Here is a 14,879-nt window from a genome sequence, read left to right as displayed (position 1 = left end):
AGAAGGCAGTGGAGAAAAGAGGCGGGGAGGAGGCTGGGGGGGGAAATTAACTGAACGCGGGCATTGTGTCGAGGTCAGCAGGGCCTTGGACCGGCGTCAAATGTGCAATGAGATGGTCCGCGGAGAGACAGAGGAACCATTACTTCCCAGCTGAGCACAGAAGACATGCTCAGAGCTTAGCTTAAGACAGTAACGTGGCTCAGCTCTTAGCAGCTTCAAGGATTGACAGATTGACCCTCGACATAACGCGTCCGCCGCAAAGCGAGCAGACTTAGCAGCGAGGCCTCCGGACGTGTCCGTCACCTCCAGTCCTTGTCAGGCAGCGCCTCGATTAGGCAACTCCAATCCAACCATCAGTCAGTCATTAAGGAGGAGAGCGAGCTATTGACAAACGCAAGATAAGCAAGGGAAAGGACCGACTTCACAGATGGAGAGCCGTACAGTCTCACTACTCAGGGCTGGGGCTGAGTCATGCTGTGTTTATTAGGAGCAAGCTGAAATTAAATATTGTATGCAGTTTTATTATAGATATGATGGGGAAAGAAGATTAAGTGATCCAGTCTCAGCACAGACCCCGAAAAACCATTAAAGGTTGAGACATCCTGGCATGTGGATTCTTCCCCAACATGCTGTAGTCTGGTACACCAGATTCCTGGGGGGATAATAACAACCCCTCACACCACCACGATGCCCACGCCAGCCTTAGCAACAATGGGAAAACCGTGTTGCTACATGAAAGTTAAGGCAGGTTAGGAGGAAAATAACATCCATCTGGAAGCACGGAAACTGTTACAGCTGATATTGGGTGTTATTTATTCTCAGAAATTAATTTATGTCCTCATTGCATTTATAATACAAACTCCAACTGGGTCAGCCTCGGACAGACTGTAGTAATCAGTTATGTCAGATAACAAGCACAGCCACCTAGATAACACAATAACGATAAGATTTTTTCTTTCCTCCTCAAAAAAACAACAACCCATGCCTGAGTCTGAAAGTAATTGGTTGCATCGCTAAGTCAGCTAACAATACACAACAGAGACACAGTACTTGGCTTTGTCAGTCATGCCACAGCTTGCAAAGGTATGTACATTTCAACATTTCAGACAAACATTTACCCTCAAACGAGGACAAAATAAACAAGGACAAAGCTGCAGAGATAAAAGGCTGAGTGATGGTCCGGTTTATGACACACTAACTTCATTTAATATTACCACGATTTACTGTACATGACAAACTTGTGCATTTCATGTACCTAAATCTGCACAGTTTGAGACAATCCAATGGTGCTGCAACAGCTCCAGAACTGTGTGACTTATAGAGCTCTTTGTTATGTCTTAAATCAGTTGTGGAAACGTTGTGATTCAGTTTCAATAAATGCAATTTTATTTTCCTCCTTTGACCAAAAGTGAACGATAAATCTCTTCTGACGATCACCCACAAGTTGCACAAAAGTGAGCCTTCAATAAATAAATCAATAAATGAATGAAAATGTCTTCAAAAACCTAGATTGCAGATTACACTGATAATAAACACAACTTTCAATACGTTAAGGGGCAAATTAACAGCGGACACTTTTAGCTAATACAATATATTACAAATATCTCAGGCACCTCATTTGAAAATTGTCTAACAAATACATCATGATCCAAAAATCCCTGTGACACAAACAGATTATGGTCAACTGATCACATCTTACATGCTGCTATTGTTATGAACTGCAGCATCAACTGTTGTGTAGCACTGTTGTTCTTGCACAGTCACACACACACACAAGTGACTTGCATTCGCCTGAACAATGAAGATCAACGCTAAAGAATGTAATAGCACACACACACATACACACACACACTAATTAAAACCATATCAGTGGTTCAGATAGTGATCACTATTTCCTCAAGGCAAAGGGCTGAACCTGAGCTCCAAGTCCTGTGTGTTACCAGTGCAGCACTGAGGTGTCTGAATCCGCTGGGTCCATTATCGGACAGGGCCATTCTTTTGTCCAACATTCTCAGTACAATTTTTAATAACTATACGTAGCAATGCATCACAAGAGTTTGAGCACAGATTCCTTGTTTATTACTATGTCAATGCGTCTTCTATGCTGGCTGCCCTAGTTTGCACGACATTTGACTGGAATCCAAAACGGCGCATGCTGCATGTGGCACAATGCTGCTGAATTCTGATTCTCCTGTTTTCAATGACCTTTGAAAACAGCTTCATCTCTGGAACCCCTCACTGTCTGTCAGACAAGAGACAGAGAGCACGGTCAGAGCGACAGTTCAGGACGACCACGACAGCCAGGACCAAGGTGTCCGGCTATGGAACCAGAGGAGAGGAGAGGAAGGAAAGAGGAGGAGGAGGAAGAAGAGGAGGAGGAGGTGACTCGCACGTTTAGTGCAGAGCAACATTATAAAGGTAGATACTAGAACGTAAACTATCCACACAAAGGTCGCGTAACTGTCTAGTTAGTGTTCACAAAAACACGCAGAGACTTGACATCAATGCTGTCCGACAATGGACATCCACACCGTACAACTGTATATTAATTAGCGGCTATCGCTAAGGCTCTCGGACAGATTTGAACGAGCATTTCAAGAGAAAAGAATAGCGAGCGATAGAGAGTTCGTTTTAAAACTACACTTTAAATGGTTGAGTTCAATGTAAACAGCTTGCTCGCGCACAAACGGAGCCTCCTCCCTGTTTTGCTAGTATCCAGAAAGCTTCACATGCTAAAAAAAGACAAAAAAAAACACACAACGAAGACAAAACAGCGGCAGCGTTGAGGCGAACTCACCCGAAATATAACCACCGTGCTGTCGAACCAGATATGGGTGAAAACTAGCGGCGAAGGCCCATCAGGGTGACTGCTGCGGTCAGGGGGCATCCAGCTCCTGCAGCGGGGAGATAAGACAATCCCAAACGTGGCTTTGCTTTAACGGCTGTCCGTACTCCGTCTGCATATGTGTGTGTGTGTACGCTTGTGTGTATGTTTCCGTCTGTGTGTGTGTGTGTGTGTGTGGAAAGGCCTGCTGCTGGAGGAAATGGTCTCCGCTCTGTCAGCAAACCACGCATGCGCACTAAGAGCGGAGCGGAGCAGTGGAGACCAGTGTGCGAGCGCGACCGTGTGGCCAACAGGTGGGACTGTCAACTGATGTCTGACTTGTTACTGCAGGAGCAGTAACAGGTTAACATACACACACAACAACACACACCATTGTTGTCAGAAATAAAAAATAATAATTATAAAGTAAGTAAGTAAGTAATAATTTAAACTAATTTTTCTAATATTTTTTTTTATAAGTTGAATAAAACGGTTATTATTATAATAATACTACTAATAATAAACATGTATAGGATACAATACACATTTTGTTCAGTTCTGATGTGCAATCATAATTTTAAAAAGTGCCCAAAAATCAGAAATTCTAATTGGAAACAAACAATCAGTAAAATACTGATACTATATTTACTTGAGTGCTCTTTATTAGAGCTGCAACTCACGATTATTTTCGTAATCTATTAATCATTTGGTCCACCAAATGTCAGAATATGTTTAAAAAAATGTTGATCAGTGTTTGTCAAACCTGTAAATGATGATGTTCTGGAATGCCTCGTTTTGTCCACAAACCAAAATTATTCTGCTTTAATGATTTCTTTGTTATGCTGAGCAAAAAAACGAAGAAAAATTTTCTCATTCAAGAAACTAAAACAATCAGTAACATCAGTAATATTGGTTTGATCATGAAAAATGCTTCAAACTGATTAATTTGATTATCAAAATAGTTGACAATTAATTTAATTATCTATTAATTGTATCAGCTCTACTCTTAATTCATTAAGAGTGTTTTTTTTTCACCAATACCATAACCATGGGTCACATGGTTGCATAGTGGCTAGAACTGTTGCCTCACGGTTTGAATCAAGCTACCCTATGTCAGCTGATGCAGACAATGAGTGAAACATACCATGTTTCTGAATGTGTGGAGGTAGCTTCACAGAGTGAGTCTTGCTGTTAACTCCAGAAAAACATTTAATCATATCTGATTTAAAAATGCATAAACTCCAAAATAAATACCCTCACATGACTGGCATTAACTTCACAGGGATTTTAGCAGCATCAATTTGCACTATTGTCATTTTCATTCATTCATCTTCTAGCACTTATTCTGGTTGCAGGGGGAGGAGGCAGGGCCAATCCTGCAAACGATGATGGACAGGTCGCCATTCCATCATGGTTACAGTGACTGGTTGTCACTGTATGTTATCACTGTGGCATGACCACAGTGATAACATACAGTGACAACCAGTCACATTCATAAATATGTCAGTTTAGAGCAGGGGTGTCAAACTGGAAGATGACCTGGGGAGTCCAGCTGAAAGGGAAAAACCAACTGTTCAGTAGAAGGGTGGGTGATATAAATTTAAAATTATATCCCATCATGATATTGCATGAACGTCTTTTTGATGACATTTCACACAATTTCAAAATAAAAGTGTGATACGGAATGATGTAGATTTCTAAATAAAAACACATTTATGATGCAAAGTGGATCTATAAACACCAAAAACACACATTTCAGTGGCATTTATGGTCTGCCAAGTTTAGAGTCTCTACTTAATGTAAACCTAATCTGCATGTTTTTTGGACTGTGAAGGGGAGCCAGTACCTGAAGGAAATCCACACACACTGAGAAAATAAAAACTCCACACAGGAAGGCCCTTGTTGGAGCAGGGATTTAAACTGGCAACAACACTAAGCATCATGTCACTGTAGCCTCCAACTGTCAAAGTCAATCATGCTCACACACTGTATGAAGGCAGCGGCCAACAGCTAATGATTGAATATTTGCTTTCCAGATGTTGACATAATATTGCAACTTCGTATGATTACAATTTACGTAAATGTAATCAGAGTCGACCATAACAAGTTCAACTGCATTCCCTTGAAATATATTATTTTTCACAGATGATTTAACAAAAAATACCATTAATTACAAAACGTAAGATTTCCTCATACATACAATATCTGCAGTGAAAAAGCCTGTTAGAATGTACAGCCTACAAAACCATAAATCAAATTATTGAATAACTATCCCTGAATTACTCTCCATTACTCTTGACTATTTGAAAATAAATAAACACTGACATGCACGTTAAGGTTTGCTACTATTACTATGCAAAGTATTGTCCATAATTGTCAAATACAGTGAATAAAATGTACAAGAGTCGTAGTTTTTGTTGTAGTTTTTCTGGTTTTTTACTCATTGTCAATGTTGTTGTATTTTTACATTAGCAGCCAGTGTACACAGTAATGTGTGACCAGAGATCCATGTGTGATGAACCACATTAAATAATTTATTGGGCATAAACATCACTTTAGTGTGAATCATGTAAAGCCTATCAAAGCTGCCATTCATAACTAATAAGATGTTTTTTTTACATGCTCTAACTAAAATTGCTGGTCGGAAAAGAAATTCATGACAAGGAATTAACAAATGGAGAAGATACTGTACCTACCTGCAAAAGGTAGAAAGTGTAAAGCTGCCTGTCTAAAAATGAAGTGGTTCTATTTGCTCTTATGAACTTGAAATTGTGCCCATCCGGAGTTTTCACAAAAACAATGCTGACAAGCACAGGTCATGTCCCTGACCGTGGCTGAAAATGATGAGTCAAAATGTTTAATAATGAGTTTTTCTTGCCCATACCAAGCTACAATCTAACCTGGTCCATGATGTCCTCACCTGAACCGACTTTGGATTGTGTGCTGAATATTTCTTATTATCTGCAGTGCTGCGTGAGAACAATTAGATTTCAGTTTTCATACATTGTTCTTGAGGATGTGTTGGAAAAATAAACACATTTATAAATTCTATATAATACTACATCAATGCACATGGAAGTCAGTGTGTGGCACATGTTTGACAGATTTACCCAGAGCTGTGCTTAATTCACGGGGTCAGGACCACACTCCACATGCAAACTAAAGGAGGAAACAGGAAGAGGAGTCTCTGCAGCGCTGACTGGGTCGCAGGGTCAAAGGTCACAGACAGACTCACAGTGGTCAGCGTTTCTGTAAACAGGCGCACAGAGACACAGTCAGAGGCCTTATCAAAATACACCAAAGAACAGGAAACCTTTCCCTTTCAAAAACAGCGAGGGTCGCACGCAACACGGCACAACCCCGATTATTTGAGGCACTTGTTCACCGCTTCAGTGATTTCCTATTCATTGTCTATGTAAACAGCCGTACATTGCATTCTGGTAGTGAGGCGTTGCATTCCGAGATATGTCAAGCTGGCCCGCAGCTCATTTGCATGACGTTGAAGGCCAGGCTATTTTATGCAAATCAGACTTTCGATCTGAACTACTGGCTTTCCAAATAAAACAAAGGGGCAACTGCATGGTTTATTTCATCGAAAATCTATTCAGAAACACAGTTCAGTGAACCATTTTTTTCCACAAAAGGAGCAGGTTGGTCTGGCTTGAAATCTTTACAGGAGAATAAAACCGTGCCTCCAGTCAGGTAAGCCTGTGTAGGAGGCGCCTGTCAATCATCGAGCTATCAATTCTGGGAAAGCAGAGTATATGTACCTTGACACATGATATGCAGCAGTGGAGGCGTCAAGTGAAACGCTTCCTTACTCTGACAGTACGCTTTGCTTGGGTTGGAAAATGTTAGGTTTGCTAAAACAGCTGATCCAAATACATTATGCAAAGACTCCAGCACAGGTGAAAACACTAAAAGGCTCAAACAGAGCACTCATTCTAACATTATTATATATTCATGTTTGCTTGGTGCAAAGGAATGACAAATTTACATCCAAAGGGCGAGTGGTGATTCTAACTTCCTGGTAGACCATCTTAGGGATGCCAGTGTCCCTGTCTTAGTTCACTTAGTTAAAGTGGAAGTCCTTAAGAGACTGTTGCTGCACAGAGAAATGCTGAGGATTGGAGTCCAGGCAGTTGACGAGCAGATCAACTGGGGAACCAGGAAACTCTGAGACACAAGATACACAAACCCATGACACATTTTTTTGGTGAATGTGAGACTGGAGCTGAACCTAAGAGACATTCAAAAACAATCTCCTCTATCTAGCTTAAAGAATCTAGTGTCAAAATATTTCATTTCGACATTGGTCATGTGTGCCCTAACCAAAAACCAGTGAAGCTCATTCCCCAAAATGTTGCTAAACATTCTGTGACTCCACTAGAGGGCAACATTTCTCTGTGATGGTCCTTTCCAACAAGGACAAAGTGAGGTAATTCTCAAACAGGTAATTCAGTCACACTTGGCTCTTTCCATCTGTGTGTCACTGCATCCTCGATAGTGATCAGAATCATCTAAATTCTCCTTGATGGCAAGTTGAACCTTTGATGCAGACCACTTGCACTTGACACTGGTGACCTCACAAGTTACCGACTCCTCCATCTTGACAAATCTGGGCAGGAAGAGGAAGACCCCCACTCACACTTGATGGTTGGCCAAGTGTCTCTCACAGTTGATGCCCTGTACTCCCTGGAGGTGGGGCCCACACAGAAGAACTGCAGTGGGCCTCTGGTGGAAGTTTTTTGGGGGTGAATCCGGGGACACTTGAGAGATGATGAAACAGGCAGGTTGATTAAAAGCCATTTATTACACATATTATTACATATTACATATATGATATATATATCTATATATATAGATATATATATATACTGGATAGACATTCAACTAGCTCACTGAAAACCTTTTTTGGAAAACATTACAAAAACACCAACACATGTTATGCTAGCAATACTGTAAATAGAATGTTTAGTGTTCAGTAGCCCATGATAGTGTTTGATGCTATTTAGACAATTATAATAATAATAATAATAATAATAATTGGGCTACACCCAAACTTATTCAACATGATCATTATAAAAGATGGAGAAGCATTGATAAATAAAAAATAATATAGATAACAAAGCATAAGATGTACTTTTTTTCTCCCGTTTCAGGCCCCCCGATAACACAAACAGTCTTGATTTCAAGTAAAAAAACCAAACACCTGATCACAGAAGTTCCTTGTTTGAACAATAAAATGCCATAAGTTACCCAGCTATATCCATTACACATACAATTTCAAAGACTGAACTGGTTGTTATCCTGCTCTAATTGCAAAGTCTGTTGTCGACACTTAAAATACACCTGTACAAAACAAAAAAAAAACAACACCACATCCCACTGCACGTTTCTTTGTTGTGATAAAGACGTTTCTCAGCTAAAGCTCATAAAGTACAGTCACCGTCTTATGATTGTATCTGTAGGTTTCCCTGACTGTCAGTGAAACTATATTGTGTGTGTGTGTGATCTTTGTATTACAAAGCAAAATTAAACTTGATCTGAACTCACTGTAATTCAAGTGTTAACTTGAGACTCACAAGTATCACAGTGGTAGAAAAAAAAAAAAAAAAAACGGATCTGAGAAAAGAAACCTGTTTGTTATATGAGCCACTTCACCATGGTTCTTTGATCTTAAAATAAGACTTAATTGCCCATGAAGGTGCAAGGGGACAACAATACCAAACAAGTGGAGTCGTCAGTCTGTTAGGATGTTTTCGACCTGCAGTGTGACCGCTTCACGAGTGTGGAGGTGTTTTTCTAAGAAAAATGTACCCTGAGGGGGGTCAAGGTTTACATCACCGAGCACATGTAGAAACATGGCAGTAAATTTTATCGCCATGGAAACTGGAAAACACCACATAAAAACAAATGTATGGACCTGCTCTCATGACAGGCATGTACATTATATATATGTATATATAGATATATATGTCCTCGAAGAAGGATATATATATCTATATCTATATACAGACAGATGTGCAATAGTGACTATGTGCACATTTTTGTGTGTAGTACACTAATGATAAGGCATTTCAGTACACATAAATCAAAAGTAGCATTACAGTTACGCATGTGCAAGAATATTAAGTATTTCACCAGATTTCAAAAGAAATCTGCTGTGGTAGATTAGTATGTATGAGAGGTTTCTAATTGGATATCTGAAAGAATCCAATCCATTTTATTTATATAGCACATTTTAAAAACACATGGTTGCCAAAGTGCTGTACATAGATAAAACATTTAATACACCTTCAGAGCACAAAGTTAAAAACATAAAAAGAACTCTAACAATAATTAAAAAACCAAAACACTAAAAGCCTAAATTAACATGAAAAGACTAAAAGACACCAGAGACCACACAGTTTTTATGCTGGTTTAAAAGGCAAGGAGTAAAATGAGTTTTAAGATGACAGAAGTTGAAAACGCGTGTAAAAGGGATTGAAAGTAGGTAAAAAAATATATCCAAAATCCATTACGGCTGTTGCTTTAATCGCAAAACATTAAATATTTTATGAACGAGACTCAATACAGCGATGTCATCTCATAATGAGAGTGGTTTTGGAAGAAAATATTCCACCGTGTCCCTTTAAGAGCAGCCCTAACATCCATAATCTCCTAAATGAGCTGAATGTTCTCTGTCACTGTGTGTGTGTGTTTACCTGTGTGCAGTCTGACACGCCTTCCAAACTTCTCATTGTACAGCGAAGACTGTAGTTTGTATTGCTGAAATGTCTGCGCTGTGAGCATCACGAGGCTTGGCCTGAAGACCCTGATGAAGGACTGTGTCAAAAATGAATGAGAAATGGCAGTTTTAAAATTTGAGACGTATGTGTTTTTGCCCAAGAATGGGAGGGGTCAGTTTATATTGTGCTCTAAGGAGAAGCTGGGTGGTGAGAGTCGTATATACATTCTGGTAGAAAATAATGCATGATGAGGGAAATTTGTGAACTGGAGAGCAAGCTGAACAACTTCTCTCCACTCTGATTGTTTGTGATGTCATTCACGCTAGGAGTGAAACTTCTACACAAACCCACCAATGTAAAATTTTGGAATTCTTTTACTGTAACTTTTGGAATTTGTACACTGAAGTATGCACAACCAGCGAGTGGCAGAAAATGAGTGTCTGAAGTACGTTTCAATTCATTTGTATGAGAAATGTTATAAATTCTGAACGGACCTCTGAAGTTTGTGGAATTATTAAGAAAAAAATGTGTCTAGGGAATAGGGAAAAAAATGTGCAAAGAAAGTGCTACAAATTATGTTGGGAGTTATTAAATATTCCAATTTGAAAAATACAAGCACTAATGTCCTAATTGAGCTGAACATCTTGAAGTTTGAATGGAGTTCCTAGGTTGAAGTAGAGAACTAGTCAACGGACAGACGATGACTATGAATATGAAGAAGAGGAAAAACAATGTTTGCAGCAGTCCCAAAAATTGTTGGTGAGAGAAGAACGTACAAGCAAGGCCATGGCAGTGTAGTTTAGTGGTTTATGAATATTTGCCAAATGAGGTGTCAATCATTTAAAAAAAAAAAAAAAAACAACACACACACATGCATGGCACATTAAGAGATTCTCATCATCATCATCAATTAACCCTGTGCCATTAACATTCCTCCACAGCTCTCAATGTCATGTCAAGCTCTTTGCCAAAACCAGACAACTGACCTTTGCCTTGTTTGTTGGCAAATGTCATTCAGAAATGCTCTGCATTGCATCACTGATGTCATGACAGAGTGGAAGCCATATTGGATATTGGCAGTCCTTTTCATAATCCTCACTGGTCTTCTTTTTTCAGTGTGTGGTATGTATAGTTGAATAGTTTGAAACCACTCCACACTTTTTAAAAATTAATAAAAATCAAATAATAATAATAATTCCATTGTGTGCAGTGCTTTCACAGACTTCTCTCACTGAGTTCCAAGCACTGGAGGCAGTTTCATGACTGTGAAACTTCTTTAATAACATTATGAATTGTTTAAACATTGGATATTTACATGGAAATTTAGTAAATGCTTTGTAACCTCTCTTATATTTAACCGTAAATCACCCACTGGTTAACTAATTATGCACACAATGAGAAAAAAAAAGTGTCTTATTTGTTGTTCATTTTTGTTGAAGGAACTCATTTAACTTCATCCAAATCATGGCCACAACAGCGAATGAGATATACTAATATCACGTTTAGTGAAGTCTTTTTCTTTTGTTCAGAAAACTATATAAACAAATCTGGTTCATTTGGATTTATTTCAGTATAAAGAGTGTTTAGGAGAAGATCCAGTAAATCAATATATTGATTCCAAATATTAACTAGGACTATTAAGTAGGACTCACAGTCATGACTCTGTGCCCCCACGCAACTCGTCATGTCCAACCATGTGAGAAATTTCATAGAGTTCTGTTTACGTTAAAGCTTTCAAAAAGTGGAATTTTAAAGTAGTTTTCCTGCCATGTTAACGTCAAATTTGTCGCAGCACTGAGGCCATGCCTTTTGATGTAGAGAAAATCCTTTGATAACTGTTAATCATTAACTTGTCTAGAACATATGGACCAAGTTTGCCGCGACTATCTCAAACGTGTTAGGACAGGTTTGTTCAAATGCGTAGACTAGAAATTTTTGTTTTTCCAAAATGTCCGATTTCTGGGTGGGCGGAACAAATGGAAGTCCATGAGAATCACGTAAGATTGAATTGTTTGAGAGCAACAAGTGTACCAAGTTCGGTTCAAAGCGGATCAACTATGTGCGACTTATACACAATAGAAAAAAAAATTCAAATTTTTCATTTCACATTCTCTCGCATCAAAAATTTCTAAAAAATATCTCAAGAAACTTGAACCCTATCCGACAACTTTTGTCTGACCATGACCCAACTTCTGGGGGCGCTATAGAGCCCTGGGGCCATGAATGGGGTTTGTGCCCTATGCCACTATCGCATTTTTCGCCAACCCAACTTTAACGGCCTCAAAAATTCACACGACATCAGAGAAAAATAATAATCTCCACAGGAACAATAGGTTCCTCGCACGCCCTGGCACATTCGTACTCGGGCCACAATTATTAGTTTGGAATTATACCCTATTGGTAATCTTATCTTCATATGCACTATGATGTTTTGGATTTCATCTTCACCTGTGCACCTTAAAAAACAAAAACTGACAAGAAGTAAACCCCAGGAACCTAAGATAAGGGTGAATGCTGGTACAGTTAAACACACTGCCAGGTTCTCAGGGGCTGTCGGTTATGTGGAAGTAACACAGGTCCTCATGTGAGGAACCCATTCCACAGGGAAAAAAATCCTTCCTGATCCTATTCCCATCATGGAAGATTCTCTATTTCCTCTTGTGTTTGTCACCGCTGTCTGCAGCAACAAAAGGAAGATTGGCAGCCTTTACAAAACATTACAAACACGAGTCAGCTCGAGTGAGACGCCCATTCCCCACTGGGGCTGAGTTCACACGCACCACCGCATGCTTTCTGACCAATCTCTCACCCCCAGGCTGTGGGACAGGGCTGCACTGGGGGTGGGCCCCCCACATTGGCTGCCATCTCAGTCAAAACAAACAGCAGGTTAGCGTGACAAAAGAGGGGACAAACATCATATACATATGAGCACCTGCACCTGTATCGCAACGGTCTTTGGTGAGAGACTGGGGGGCATGGTGGTGAGTGGGACAAACAACGGCTTCAAATCTTTTTCTGAAATCAGACAGTTACAGACTCTACACAGGCAAAAAAAACTAACCAACATCATGGACATGTACAGTTCGGTGTGTCATGTATAGATCTGTATGAAGGAGAAACAAGTGAAAACACGACCACTACATGTTGATAAGACATTTGATAGAGTTACAGTCTGTAACATTTGCAATGGTTTATTGGAAGAAATTGAGAATAATAACAATATGTTTGTTTGTATCGGTGTATAATTTTTATATATATGTACTTTTTTAATTTAAAGCACCGCCATGTTTCTACAGCAACCTGAACATACAAACCAGCCAGAGCGTGCTTTTCACGTTTCTGAAGCGGAGGCTTACTTCGCAAACAAAGAACATCGTTCTTTCTGACACACATGGGAAAGGAAAGGGGAAGTGAGTGATAGGTACAATCTACAGTCTCACCATTAGATGTCACTAATTATTACACACTGGACCTTTAAATTGTGTATTGTATGAATTCATTCTTCAATCGTAATGCAATGTTACTTAATTAAATATAATAACGCAGCTCATAGCACTTTGACATCCTGATTGCGAGTTGGTCAAAAAGAGCGAACTTCAGCTATGAGTTGGGAATACTTGAGCTGAAGAAAATGTGTTATTTTTTCCACCCACACACACACACACACACACACCAATTAGTGATAGTGAATGTGGCCTCTGCATTTAACCCATCATTATTACACACCAGTAGTAAACACATCCAAGTCAAGTGCAGGAGCAGTGGGCAGCACTTTTCTGATGGGGGATTGGCTGCCTTGCTCATGGATGCCCCACTCCTCTGGATTTGAACCAGCATCCTTCCAGTTACCAGTCCAATTCCTTCCTTCTTCGACATGGGCCACATTACAATATGACATTTCAGCCAATGTAAAAGTAGATTATGTTTCGAATGTCACCTCATCTTTTGTGGTCCACTTTCTTTGAAGGAAAATGCTTCAATTTGTTTCGATGAGTCACGTCACGCAGAGTAACCTTAACGTGTGTTTCCTTTTTGCGCATTTCTTGAATCACTGTGTGGCATAAATCGGGGTTCAGCCTCCTATCACTGTGTAGAAACCCTTAAGGAGCTTGTGCTAATCTCTGGCTGGTCTATTGCCTGTGGCCCATTATAAAGTTAATGAAAGTCAAGCTTGGGGTACTGTGTGACTCAGGATCTCTTTGATTAATAAAGCTGCTGAGAGGCACTTAAGTCCTTAATGGCCTCCTACAGATCTGGTAGCTGAGAACTTGGTGGCCTCATTGGCGTGCACAAATTCATAGTGACAAACACTTATTAACACACACATGCACACAGACATAAGTTAGCTTGCACACAACTCATCCGAGATCACATTAACAACAACCATGCACGAGATAATTACATGAAAACCCAGAGACTTATGTCGTGCCTGACTGAAATTCTGGCTTATCTTTAGGTTGGCTCCGCGCCCCTCCCACTATTCTTTTATTGACATCACACAAAGGCAGCTTATATGTTTTAGTGGGCAATAGAAATCTGTGCCATGCCAATCCTCACGTGAGCGATAAGCACATCAAAGTTAACTGCCCCCTGTCATGCAAACTGCTGCCTTGAGTGCCGAGCTCAGAGGAAGTAAGAGTTGCATGACTGTGAACTAATTACTTGTCGACCATCCCACCAGGTGCACTTCTTAATAAGTCTTCTGCTGAAGTTGCTGCAACCAAAGCTAACTGTTTTCCTTTCTGCACGCACGCACGCAGGCATGCGTGCACACTATGTCCTCATTCCCTGACACTTACACACACATGCAATGATTCAAGCGCACGCACACAGACACACACCCACTCTCGATGTGGTGTGAAAACAAAACTCAAGAGTCAACTAACTAAGCCGGGTAGCTGTGAGTATGCAGCAGCACTAAAATAAACTGAGCTGGAAGCAATCCTTCAAGCATGACAAGGAAACCAACAGGACTGAAAGCAATACACGCTGGCTGGATGTGGGCCATGTGTGACTAATATGCCAAAATAGAGAGAGTGAGACGAGGCTCTTCCATTCCTCTGTGCTGCACCAAAAGGAAAGAAGGGCACTGGTTCACTACTTGAGCACAGAAAAGGTACTTAATGTGGCAACATGTCAGATACTGGTGCTGGTAATAGTTTGTAATGTCGGTGATGCCAGCAACACATTGTTGTGGCTTGCGGCACTGGGTTTTGCACACACCGCTGATCAAACTCACCCTTTAACATTTACTTTACATTTTGTTTTGAGTATTTCTCAGTTTAAATTCAACAGTTTCTCAGTTTAAATGCCTCTTTCGGTTA

At 40.0% G+C, this 14,879-nt stretch overlaps 1 protein-coding gene across 1 annotated transcript in view; it reads right to left on the bottom strand.

Moving 5' to 3' along the window:
- cskl (c-src tyrosine kinase-like) overlaps positions 1–2,949 on the bottom strand; it is a gene marked incomplete at its 3' end in the record, with an annotated part of 42,874 nt that extends 39,925 nt beyond the window's left edge. Inside the window, exon 1 of the mRNA XM_083901090.1 lies at positions 2,798–2,949. The remainder of the gene's footprint in view (positions 1–2,797) is intronic.
- Between the last annotated feature and the right edge of the window lie 11,930 nt (positions 2,950–14,879).

This window comes from Microchirus variegatus (assembly GCF_963457635.1).
Source record: "Microchirus variegatus genome assembly, chromosome: 14".
NCBI classification, from domain to species: domain Eukaryota; kingdom Metazoa; phylum Chordata; class Actinopteri; order Pleuronectiformes; family Soleidae; genus Microchirus; species Microchirus variegatus.
This window is presented reverse-complemented; position numbering and strand designations above follow the sequence as displayed.